We start from the raw sequence: 13,562 nt of genomic DNA, 5'->3' as shown, positions 1-13,562 counted from the left end.
GGAAAAAAGCTCAGGCACCGACATGGTTACAGCTGTGTATTGAGCAGATAAATGCTTCCTGCTCAGACAAGCCCTCACCAATTCATCTTAGATTTTTTTCCTGGGGAGAGTTGAAAAGGCGAGAAGAAAGAATGTGCTTCAGTGGTTTCATTCTACAAAGTGTCATTTTTTAAAATTTTTTTCTTTCATTTCAAATTCTTTGAAAATGGAAGAAAAAAATTAATTGCAAAGCTTCTGTTTTTAGGATGAACCATTGTCTTTTCATAAACTTTGAAAAGATCATAAAATTTGGGCCTTTTTGAAGATACTAGCTATTTAATAGGGAAAAGTCCATTTGATTGCCTTGGCTGGAAGTGCTGTGCTGTAGCTCAGCTTTGTGTTGCTGTTCTCCGTAGGCAGAGAGGCAGAAGGAGCTGCCCATTACTCAGGACTTTAGGCCTTACCCTTCTGTTCCATTCATTGTGAGACCTGAAAGTTTGTGAAGCTCTTTGCATCTCTCGTGGGCCAGCACTTCAAAAGGGACTTCAGAAGTTGCATCATCTGGTGTTTTTCTAACCATCCTTTGTGGCAAATGGAGCTGAAACCTTTTGGCTAATTACCACTCTTTTTTTTTTCTTTTTTTTTTTTCCCCTCTGCCCTTCTCCTGTCAGTTGCAGCAGCCTGAGCAGAGCTGAGGTTTGCACAAACACTGCAGCAGGATGGGGCTGGCCTGCCAAGTTCCAGCCCTCTGGTTAAGTTTCCTTTTTTTTTAAAGGGAATGGGTTATGTCCCAAACAACAAACACGAGGTTCATAATGGACATGAGGACAAAACTTTATTTATGCTGCCTGACACTGCTCCTGGGCTCGGGTTTTGTATTCATCTGGCGTTGCTGGCTTCCCGCTGCACATTTTCAAACAAGTTGTTGTAATAACCTCATAATGTTTTCATCATGCTCAATGGGCTCCATTTAGCCTTACTCCCAGCAGATGTAACAGTCTGGGACAGAGCTCCCTTCCCCTGGCACCAGCCCTGAATTTGGCATAAAATGCTATTAATTCTAGCACTGCCCCTGTATTGTCCTCCATAAATGCAGATGCTGTTGCCATTGCTCATTGCTTTTTTTTTACATTTGATGGTTCCTATCTGCTTTGCCGGAAAGAAGGAAAATCTAATTCCCTTAAGATCAGAGGTGGATCTTTCTCATAGGGTCTGTTAATTTAGCCCTGCTGGGAAGTTAAGGGAAAGATACAAAGGAAACAGCAGTGGTGCCAGTGCCAGTCTGATGCCCGTGCCAGTGCTGGGTTTACAGACCATGATGTTCTTCATTAACCCTTTGGTTGTTTCAAAGGCATTGAAAAACAGGCAATTGGTCTATCTGCTCTCCTTCCTCTATGTTTGTTGTTTAAATTGAGTCCCAAAACTATCAAAAAAGCCCTAAAGAAGCCTTCCCCCTCTGCTTTTCTCACATTGCAGATAGTGAGAGGCTGTTGACTGATGGGGAATAGGAAGCAAATGTACAGCCAGATCATTCCTACCAATTTTTCCTCCCAGATGTTTTTCTTTCTATGTTTGTTTTACTTTGGCAATTACCTAAACAAATTGCTCTATGAGCAACGAAACAAATGGAATCTGGCTTCCCTCAGGTTTTTCTTTACTTCCCTTTCTTCTCTCTCAATGATCTCAGCTTCATCTTCTGCCACGTCTGTGGGGACAGGCAGCAAGGAGCCAGATGGAACTGAACATGGCTGCCTTGGTTTTCAGTTACAGCAGAAATAGTATTTGTTTTTATTCTTGATTTGATGGCAATATCGACAGCTTCCTCTCAATTGGATTGACCCAGAGCTATCTACAGGATTCAGTTTCTGCCTCTCCCCCTTTCTCTGCCTCACTTTTTTGATTTATGCCAGTTTTTTTTTCTTGTTGCAGTTTAAACTAAGAATTGCTCAGAGAACCACAAGTCAGGAAAAGTGTCATTCTTGTGCATGATCGTGCCAGTAATTGCAGAGATATTGAGACCTCTATAAAGCCAGTCAGCCAGGAGTCTGCTTCCTTATCTTTGAAGAATCATATGACTTATCAAAAGCCCTGGCTTCATCACTGATAGGGGATGGATCGAATACAATCCCTACATATTAAATATACCACAACTTAAAGAAAAACAAGTTGCTACATTTTAGTATGGATTGAGACTTGCTGCAAGACCCAGCAAAGTATGTTCATGACTCATGCTGAGACATGCAAGGGTCTTTATTGAAGCTCTTGAGGTTTGAGGTGAATTTAATGCTAAGGAAAGTGTGGGTGCTGGAGCCGAATATGCCGGGGGAAGGAAAGGACTGTGCATGCTCTGTCAATGCCGTGCAGTACTGCACAATGTCTCTGACACACTCCTCACTCTCCTGTAAGAGATCTCTGTTTCTTGGTGTAGGGTTTTTTTTTTTTTGTTGTTTTTATTCTTTGGATGTAAAAGGCCAACAAGAATTCTGCGACCTTTGTCTACACTGTGCTCTTGCTGAAAGAGCAGCACAATAAGCATAACTCTCAGACTAGAAATAGCGATGAAGCTGAGGGTTAGGAAGAGAAACAAAACGTTTTAATTTACTGCCTCTTCCCTGAAATGAAATAATGCCTGAAAGCCTATATCTGTGCTTACTAATTGCTCTTATAAAAAAAACTGTTTGGTGACCTGAATTTCCAAAGCCGCATCTCAGCAGCAGAGTTGATGTTCTGATAAGACATCAGATGAAGTAGGTAAGCTTTTCAGGAAAAGTTAAAACTGTTTCCTTGTGGTGCTTCTGGAAACAAAATTATTTATTTAAAAAAGTATCTAGGAGCCTTACTTCAGACTCTCATTTTTGTAAATGATAGTTTATCTGTCTGCCTGTTTTTCATGGAATAATTAAAGTTGGAAAAGACCTTTAGGATCATCAAGTCCTACCATTAACCTATCACCACCACGCTCATTAAGCCATGTTCCTCAGTGCCACATCTCCAAGTTTCTCAAACACCTCCAGGGATTGTGACTCCACCACTTCCCTGGGCATCCTGTTCGACTGTTTTTCATGTAGTGAGGGGCCTGAAACTGACCACAGTAACCGAGATGTGGTCAGACCGCTCCAGAACTGGGTACAGAGGTACAATTACCTCCCTGCTCCTGCTGGTTGCACTATATCTGAAGCCAGGATGCCATTGGCCTTGGCCACCTGGACACACTGCGCGCTCATGTTCAGCCAGCTGTCAACTAACACACCCAGATCATTTTCTGGTGTACAGATTTCCAGCCATCTGCCTCAAGCCTGTAGCAATACATGGAGCTGTTGTGACCAAAGTGCAGGACCTCGCATTTGGTCTACTTTTGTTATTGTTATGCTGGTTTTTGTTGCTGTTGTTGTTGTTTATTTGTTTGTTTGTTTCCTCTGGTCTGTTGTGCCTGGATACTTGAATTTACATACATGATGTTTGTTACTCCAGCAGTTACCACTTTTTGTTACCACAGCAACTGAGATGATGTTTCCTGCTGAAAGAAGGATGAGAATGAACAATGAAAGAACCATGGTGCCTTCCTGGCTGTGTTTTGGATCTGGAGCTACCAGAGGCAGGCTATAATTCTGTCTCCACCACAGGCCCTTGTTTTTGCCAGAAGTACCCTGGCAAGAATGGCCAAAATACGTCAGTTATATTTGAGTGGCTGTTGTTGGGTGATCATTTAGACCCTGACTATCAATCTTGGCCTTTCTGGCAGCTCTCAGCATCCAAACTGCATATCTGAAGGCCTCCTTCCAGCTATGGGCTTTCCTCATATCTTGCTGCCTGCCTTGGCCTGCTCTTCATGGACCACCCTACCCACATGCCAACCTGCCCTTCAGATGCCCCTACTTCCTCAAATTCCCAAACTCTTTTCTATCTCCTGCTATTTACTTCTTTGTGTCTCTGTTTCCCTTCTGATCCCCACACCTGCCCTATGACCTACACAGAACTCCTTGACTCCATGACTGTGCTTTTTTGCCTGTACCCAAGCACCAGGTTGATGGGTAGATGTTGATGTTCCTTTCTGCATACAGTTACTTCTGAAAAAGCCTGGGTATGATTCTTCTTTTACTAAAGCTGGTGGATGTTTTCTTTGCTATTTTGTTTCTACCCACCTATCTAGTTCCTGAATATGCCCAGACGTGTCAAAACACTGACTATCAGATTGCATTAAATAAATTAACTTCATATTTATCTTCTATCTTGAGCTCATCTGCTGAAAGCACTGAAAGAAGGGCAGTGCTCTCAGTCTCTCGTATAAGCTAGCCTTGCAGATCAGTGGGGGGGGGGGGGGCAGTAACACATGCAGGTCTCCTCAACTCCCTCTGATCTCCCAACTGAGGGATCTGCTTCATTGCTCTGGCACCAGGTCTGTCAGAGGTTGAATCTGTGGGATTAGGCTGTCAAAAAAGCCTACGATACAAATAGTATATCAAACCCTGCTTCTGTGTGCCAAGTGATAATTAGAGGGGGAAAAGCCCAGCCCTCATGATACCCATTTGGTACATGACTGACAGATTTATGATAGGATGTAGTTTCCTCTGTTTGTCTCACAGAGAGGGACTGGGCCACGCGATTACGTGGCCGCCTTCTTGCTGGCAAGTGCTTGCAGCTGGATTCAGAGGACAGGAAATGATTTAGCTAAAGGCTTTTGGTGACAATTAACAGAATTCCTGCTGATAACTTTCTTTGTCCTCTCCCTCAGAGTATTTTTATAGCAAACCTGAAGGTGCTGTGAAGTGGCATTGGATGCGGGTGGCTACAAGTGTTTGATGTGCATGTCACGGAATGTCTTGTATTTCTACTGAAAGTATTATTATTATTATTTTTCTTTAAGCTTCATCGCTTTAATATTCTACTTGGTGATGAGAGCAACACAAACATTTATTTTTGCTACCAGGTGCTCATACCCTAAAAACAGCTCAATATGGCAATAAGGAGAGCTATCATCAGAATACCCTATGGAAGAAGTAAGATTGTCCAATAGTCTCGTGGTATGAGGGTTGGGGAAGCAGTTTATGCTCCTGTTGGGAATGTTCCATCTGCATCGTGAATATCTCATTTTTTTCTAATAATAGCACAAAATCAGATTAAGTCCTGGGATCACAACAGTAGTGTCAGCTTTGGAGCATATATTTTAAAAAATAAAAAATTCTGTGGTGCACTCCTGTGTAAAGTATCCCTCTCTCACAGAAAGGAAAAAACAAATATTAATGTTGTTCTCACATAGGATTACCCTTGACAAAGAAAGCAGATTGCAAGGCGTTGGATATGCTCCCTCAATAAAAAACATAAGAGTTGCCTTAGATGCCATGTTGAAAATGAAGCATCTTTCCTTAGTGCTTGGTGGTCTTCAGACCTTCTTACCTTGATGAAGAACAGAGTCTGAATATCTTGATATTAGTTCTTCTCTTAGAAAAGGAGGATCTAAATTTATTCTTTTAGAAACTGATACAGATGAGGATTAAACAGCTCCGTTTATAGTATATAAATTACAGTTCAGGAAGTTAAATAAGTGAGATGATGTTTATCCTTGGGTATCTGACACCTATCAACAAAGAGCTTTATTTTGAGAGTTTAGGGAGACACTCTCACCTCTGTGCCTGTTTTATGCTTGAGGACTTTTCTCTACCAATGTTTTTTGGACTCTAGCATCCAAACTGGGATTTACTGGAAAAGAGTGAAATGTAGGGAATTTAGCTTTTAAAAATGGATCTGTTTTTTTCTCTTGGGCTGTTCATATTGTCAGAGATTCTTGGGATGAAGTGTGATGCGGGAAAATGGCCTTTCATTGTTTGTATAGTTAGCAGAGCAGACAAAAATTGCTTTTACCTATGTTGAGGTCAGTTTGAATACTGATGTGTCTGATCTTTTTGTCTGCATTAGCCCAGTTAGTGGTCTTGCCTGTGCAAGCTCAGGACCAGGAGCAGAGCATGGAGAAGGAAAGCACCAGGGGTCACACCAGATGGAAAATGAGAAGTGATAACACAGCAGAAACCACATTCAGAAAGCATCAGGAAAGCAGACTGAGAAAGGAAAAATCATACACCGGAGTGACAGAAGGCACACCTGCAGAAGCTGCAGCCCTAGTCTGCATTTCTGTACATTTTATTCTGAACGTGGGGAACAAAATGCCTTGTAAAATTAAGCCACTGTTTTCAACATCATAAAATATCTTTTTAAAAAGACCCTTGTGCTTCTACAGAATTTTGTTTTAAACACAGGCAGGTTAAGAAGGGCTTCAGCATTGCTTTTTTTTTTTTTTGCCACCTCTGCTTTTGGTATTGAATGACACAATTTATTTGATTAAATTGTAGCTATGCTTCTATAATTTGCATTAAAAAGAAAACAAGGGTGTCTCAGTATTAGCAGAGCACCTTCCATGAGAAAGGACAAGCGTGGCAGTTTTGCCTCACAACATAAAGTAGAGTGTGAGCATGTGAGGGACGCCCCTTCCTCTTGCATTCAGGCATGGTGGATGTGAGGGCTGCCCAGAACTGAAGCAACTAAATCCAGAGATGGAAGGGCTAATGGAACTGCAGGGCTGGAGTGGGCCAGGCACATGTGCAAAGAAAGCAAGCAGCACCATTCCACTTTCTCCTCAGCCTTTAGCACATCTGGAGAGTTCCCAAAAATCCCACAAGCAATTTTTAGACGCTTCTTTATTAAAACAAAAAGTGGATTTTCTTCTTTGAGGTGGCTGGGATATAAATGGGAGTGCTTTCACTGGGCCAGACTGCTGCTGGGCAGGTGCCATGAATTGTGAACATGTGCCATCTCAAACCAAAACTGGAGGTTCAGTGATCGCCTTGGGATAGCTGGATATAAAGTAGTTCAACAAATGACTGTGTGCAGCTCAGCTAATTCAAATGCTGCAGATAGATGAGAAAATGACTCTGAAAATGATGCAGCAGCATGTAGCAGTTCTTGAAACCAGACCTGTCTATGCACATCCTTGCTCCCAAATACCTATGACCAGAATACTGAAAAAAACTTCTGCTTTGTAATCTCTTGATCTTTCATCTATGTATGTGTTTTTGCTAGTACAGGTAAAATAAAGGTGCACTCCATGCTCCACATGCAGGGGTGGAACATTGCTGGAGTTTCAACCAAAGTAAACAAGAGATGTTCCTAGGTAATTACAGAGAACATCTTGTCTCTACAGCTAGTTCCTGTGACGTAGCACACAGGGCAGGGAAACTTGCCTTGCCAGGATATCAGCAGTGTTTCTCTTTATTCAAGCAGCAAGAAATTAGGTACTTCAATCTTTGCTCCAACTAAATTCCAACTCAAGCATGAAGGAAAGTGTTGTCTGACTGAGATTTCCAAGTGGTGGTTGTGGTGGGACTGGTTCAGTTGCTGTGCTTTCACAGATTTGTTTTAAATTCATGAGGCAGTTCTTCCCATGCCGCATCTGAGGTTTTAGGTTTGGTCCAGTACCTGTTGGACTGCAGCCTCTGGTACTACTTTATTTCTTACTTGTTGAGTTACAGGAATGATGAAACTACTCCAGCATTTGCTGGATCCAGTACTAGGGATAGGACAACACCTTGCATAAGATGAGAAGTGTCTCCTAGGAGTCCGTCCTGGGACTTCAATGAGGATTTAGGGGACATCCTTCATTTATCAATGACCTAGACTGTGAGATTGAGTGCAGCCTCAGCAAGTCTGTGGACAACACCAAGCTGAGTGGTGCAGTTGGTACAATAAAAGGAAGAGATGCCATCCAAAGAGATCTAGACAAGCTGGAGAAGTGGTCCCATGTGAACCTAATATGGTTCAACGAGTCTAAGTGCAAAGTGCTTGAGTCAGGATAGTCCCAAATATAAGTACAGACTGGAAGGAGAACTAATTGAGAGGAGTCCTGCAGAGAAGCATGTGGTGGTCCTGGTGGATGAAGAGATAGAGGTGAGCCAGCAATGTGCTCTTGCAGCCCAGAAAGACAACTGGACTATGTAAAAATAAATCTGGAAAATAGGGCGAGGAAGGTGATAGCCCCCCTCTTCTCTGCCCTTGTGAGGACCCATCTGCAGTACTGCATCCAGGCCTGGGGCCTCCAGCACAAGAAAGATGTAGAGCTGTTGGAGCGGGTCCAGAAGAGGACCACAAGGATACTCAAAGGGCTGGAGAACCTCTCGTGAAGAAAGGTGGAGGGTTCTGGGCTTGTTCATCCTGGAGAAGCAAAGGCTCTGGGAAGGCTGCCTCATTGCAGTCTTCCAGTACCTCAAGTAAGCTTACAAGAAAGCTGACTACCAAGGAGTGTTGTGTCAGGACAAGGGAAATGGTTTTAAACTAAAAAAGGGGAAATTTAGGTTAGGTATGAGGAATAAATTCTACACTCTGAAGGTGGTGAGGCACTGGCACAGGCTGCTGAGAGATACTGTGGATGCTTCATCCCTGGAGGCTATCAAAGCAAGGCTGAATGGGGCTTTGGGTAGCCTGATCTATTGGGAGGTGCTCTTGCCATTTCAGAGGAGAAACTAGGTGGCCTTCAAGGTCCCTTCCCAAGCCACTCTATGATGATTCTATGATTTCATGTTATAGTGATGCTTCCCCCCAGTGCTTCTCCAGCCTATTTGGAAATCCATGAGTTGGATAAGGTGTCTCTCTTTGCAGTAATTTTCAATTGGTTTCTGTGGTCTTTTTTGGTCTTCCCATGAGCCTACGTAAACTTCTGCCACCCACTCTACTCTATGGAGGAGCTCAGCAGATGCATTTCCTGTTATGTGATGGACCACACTGTTGCTTTGTTCTGTGCGTGGCTCATTTGTGTGGCTTCACTCTGCACCTCTCAGTTGTTGCCTTTGCAGAGGCAGTGAAACATCCTAGAAGCTCTGCATGCCACTCCTACAGTAGTCCTGGTAGACTACTGTAGTCCATATCTATTGTCTTTAAACTTGGAGAATATTTGTGCACTTGGTATTTGTTTTTTTTAATGAAACCTTATTTATCACTGTTAACATTCTGGGAATCTTTTCAATTCCTAATATATCATTTTTGAATGGAGGGGACAGAATTGCCTCCTTGTGTGAGGTATTGACAAACCTTAGGTTTCTACAGCGGAATATGGCTGCTATCTGGTTTACTCTTCTTTTTTTTTTTTTCCTCTTAACAGCATAAAGGTGTCAGCACCTAACTTTCTCTACTCCCCTTTGAGCATTACTGAGCACTTGGGATCATGCTGTTGAGGGGCCTGGAGGGACATTTCTCCCTCTTTTAAGAGTTTAGCTGGCTGCACTTCAGGGCAGCTCTCTGGCATGAACTCTTTGACTAAAGACTGGAAGAAACCTCATTTGTCTCCAATGGAGCTAACATGTTATCACCAATGCAGATGTTATCTCCAAAGAAAGTACAAGTTGGAGGGGATTCTTGTTTCCAGATTTTTCTAGAAATTGTATAATTTCTTTCTTTCTTTTTTTTTTTCTCCTCTCCCAAAACATGTTTAAGATTTGGTGTTTTGGATAGGCTGGGCAACAAATCTGTGGCTGGAATGTGGCTCCTCAAATGCAGTATTGAAGATTGTCACTGGAGCGTGAGACTGTTTATTTGTCACAGTGCTTTTAGAGGATGTGCAGCAGTAAGAAACTTTTTTGAACGTTCATACATAAACACTGCAAAAAAAGTGCAACAAGCCAAATTATTTTCCACTTCAAGTTGTACTTGCTTCACTTCTTTACTATCTCTAATCCAAGCCATAACTAGCAATGCCTCCCTTAATAACTGTTACATAAAGAGCAGCCACAGCCTGCCTATTCTGCCCAGAGCCTCCTCCGTGCAGGTTTGGAGTTGCCTTCTTACCTTCAGCGGGCTTGGGAGAAAGCCCAGAGACAAGTCCTTTGTGGCCATGGAAATGGCATTGCCAGATGGGGTAATGTGGATCTCAGCAGCAGAGCTGGGATGCAAGTGCTGACGTCAGTGGTGTGGTTGTCAGCAGCTTGTTTGTTATAGCTCACTGTGAAGGCCAAGCAATGAAGATTTAGGGGACATCATTCCGCTTCTTGCCTTATCTGCCCCCTGGTTTCTGTAGTAGTGGATTGAAAATGCTTGTGTGCACACTGCTTTTGGAGAAAAAAATAAAATAAAATTAAATCAGTAAACTCAAAATACTATGGGAAAGGCTAGGGAGCTAAATTTACAACTGTTTTGGAGACTTAGGATCTTCTGGGATCTCAACCACCCTCAGGGGTTGATACTAAAAAATAAATTAGTAACGTCATTTTGCAGCAATTACTAACTCTGGCTTTGTTTGCAAGGGGAATTTTGATTCAAGCCCTTCACAGTGGTGTTATAATGCATAATTATAGGACTTGAGGTGCAGTTACATTGATGCAAATCATCTGGGTGTGTTATCTCTCCATTTAATCAGTGATTTGTTTGCCATTTGAGTAAAGAAAATACTTTGTTTAAAAATGAGTTGAATGTATTTCCAGTAGGAACACCAGCAGGAAATAATGAAATGTAGCTGATTTACTACTAGTTAAAAGTACCCAAGAGCTCCTCAAGAGTAGTTCATTTTACCCACAGAGCTTTACATAACACACAGTCAGCTAATTTCACACATATTACAAATCATGCATGATTCTTTATGTTCTCTGTTTATGGTCTTTCTCATTAATCTTTAACTTAATTAAAACCACATAAGCTGGTTCCTTTATTTACTAGGTGTTCCCCTTAATTTGAATCCTACTTTTCATTTTTGGGGATATCTTTTGATGTTAACATTACTGTATGTTACTAATCATAGAATGGTCTGGGTTGGGAGAGACTTCAAGATCACAAAGTTCCAACTCCTTGCAGTGGGCAGGGCTGCCACCCACCAGCTCAGGTTGCCCAGGGCCCCATCCGACCTGTGCTTGGAGACCTTCAGGGATGGAGCATCCACAGCTTCTCTGGGCAGCCTGTGCCAGTGCCTCACCACCTTCCGAGTAAAAAAAAAATTCTCCCTAACATCTTATCTGAATCTCCCTTCTTTTAGAATAAAACCATTCCCCTTGTCCTGTCCCACATCCCTGATGAGTTGTCCCTCTCCAGCTTTCCTGTAAGCTCACTTGAGGTATTGGAAGGCTGCAATGAGGTCTTCCCAGAGCCTTTGCTTCTCCAGGATGAACAAGCCCAGAACCCTCCACCTTTCTTCACAAGAGTTACCATAGGAAGCATGTTTTTCTCCTACTTCTCAGACACCAAATTGTATTGTGCTAAGAAATGGATAGACATCAACAATTCTTTCATGTGAGATATATTTTAGCCTCTACATGCATAATTTCCTTGGAAAAATGTAACTTGTTTAGCCAAGCCTTGGGTGATTGATCATCCATCCATCTTGTGCTGGTGTGGTCGCCTCCCCTTGACACATGTCTTGGGAGCAGCCATTGCTTAGCACTCGCAGGTACTGAACAACAAACATTCAACAAGTGAGAAATCACCTCTCTTTGTATGTTTATGATCCTGGCAAGAATAGATACCGGTTCCCACAGGTGGAGACAGGGTTGTGAAACAGAGGTGCTAACTCTGCTGATGTCATATAACAGGTGTGACTTTTATGTTTCCCATCTGTTTTCAGCCAGCAGTTTAATGATACTGCAGTTTACTGAGACAGTGCCATCCAGTTACCCAAGTCTTATGCTAAACATATTCATATATGTTTTAAAATTTTTTTCTTATTAGCTAATTCCAATTCTTTCTTTGCCTAGGCTATGTTAACAACATGCAATTATTGTGTGCCCTTAAAAAGCAAAATCCTTCTCGTTAGTAGGACAGCTTATCTTCTCTGCTGCTAACTTTTCTTTATTTCACACTAACAGAACAGAGTCAGGGTAATGGTTCTGCTTTTTTAATGCACTCCTTTGTGGTTGCCTACATGTTAGCTGAAATCTAATATCAGAAGTTCAAGTAGTATAAGATGCAAAGCATCCTTCAAGAGCTACTGAGAAATAGGAGGTTATTTCACTGATCCAATTTTTCTGTAGCACTGAAATGGGATTTTTTTGAATGTGCACAACATTTATCCCTGTCATAATACTATGACATTAGAGGAAGTGAAATTGCATGCCTCAGCCTTTCAGGATTCACATGCATTACTTTTATAGTATTTAAGGAAGACATCAAAATGAAGAACAAATTAAAAAAGTAAAAGGAAAGCAAAAAAAAAAAATAAAATCAACAACTGTTAAGGGAAAAGGCATGGACCTAATGCAGGCTCTTTGGCAGTACCTGCTTTGTGACTCAGGACATATCTTTAGCAAAATGGCAAATATTGAAGTGTGGTGGCAGACAGAGGCAAATGCACAAGGCCTGTAAAATGAAAAGGCAGCTCAAGCATTTCTATGTGTTTTTATTATTATTATTTTTAATAAGTTGCAGTTAAAATTTAGTTGTTCATTATTCAGCTGACAAGATTTATTTTTCAACCCACTGTATTCTGGACCTGTAAAATAGGAAAGTTTCTAGTCTGGAGATAGAAACATGTAGTAATATTTTTGATTATTTCCATAATACCACATACATACATGAAATCTTTTTTTCTAATTCTTCTTATTTTAACTCTTATTTCTGGGGCACAATTGGGTTGAGATGATAGAAATCAGCTGAGAACATGCGGCAAAAGTTCTAAGTCACGGCCTGAACCAGTGCTTGAGCACCTGGTGGGAAGGCAGGTCCAACTCAGGGAAGCTCAGGTGCATGCAATGAACCCAACTGGCAAAAAGGAGTGGAGCCAGGTGCTCTCCTTTCCAGACTTCATTTAAGGGTTGGCAGTGGAGGCAAGGATATTTTGCTAGAGATTTCTGCGTACCTGAGGTCTTGAGGAGGTAAGCAGCCTTTTTTTTTTTTTTTTTTTTTTAAGATATATTTTTTATTTCTATTCCTACAGCTGTTGTATTTGACCAAATCCTTACTTGCTGTAGCTTAGGACCTTGCTGTCATTGCTTTGCTTTCCACTGTGTTACAGAATGCATCCATACAGAGCGTTTTCTTCATCCAGGCCTCAAATCAGATTGAAATATGGCTAGCAGGAACCTCAAACCTAGGCCCATGCTTGACCTCAAAGGCTTCCTACCTACTTGGCATTCCAAACTCCTTACTTGTTTATACTAGTTGAATACTTCCATAATGTACTGGACAGTAACTTGCAGTTGGGACTGACAGAACTCAAAGAGGCTTCTGAAGAATCCAACTCAAAAACAATATGCTGGTCATAAGTAAGATTATGGTGGCTAATACTTTCAAAGATGATTTCTTGTACTTCCCTATTGCATCATTTTCTAAACAATTTAATCAATATAAATAAAACTCTTCATGATCTGTTTTTTTTTTTTGCTTCCTAACCAATTCCTCAGGCACATCAGGTATTTTATGTTTTACGAGATAGCTCCTCCCGATTTCCCTAGATTGCTTCTCTACAATGCCAACTACCCAAAGCCTGTTGATCTGTATAGACTTTCCTTATCTGCTATTTTTGGTATTTTCTATCTGAGAGCTATGTTAGATCTGGATTGAAGCCCTCGGCCTAGGGTACTGTTGAAGAAGAATGGGTCTCATGACAGCTGTATGAAAGAAAA

The 13,562-nt window shown here is 41.7% G+C and overlaps 1 protein-coding gene across 1 annotated transcript in view; it reads left to right on the top strand.

Annotated features, from left to right (window-relative positions):
• Positions 1-12,698: 12,698 nt before the first annotated feature.
• The window catches only part of ITPR2 (inositol 1,4,5-trisphosphate receptor type 2), a 270,236-nt gene continuing 269,372 nt past the window's right edge, over positions 12,699-13,562 (top strand). The window contains exon 1 of the mRNA XM_048933484.1: positions 12,699-12,812. The gene's annotated coding sequence lies outside the window, so the exon portion shown is untranslated. The remainder of the gene's footprint in view (positions 12,813-13,562) is intronic.

Source organism: Lagopus muta, chromosome 1, assembly GCF_023343835.1.
Source record: "Lagopus muta isolate bLagMut1 chromosome 1, bLagMut1 primary, whole genome shotgun sequence".
In the NCBI taxonomy this organism is placed as follows: Eukaryota; Metazoa; Chordata; class Aves; order Galliformes; family Phasianidae; genus Lagopus; species Lagopus muta.
The sequence above is the reverse complement of the archived record's forward strand: the minus strand, read 5'-3'. Positions and strand labels throughout refer to the sequence as shown.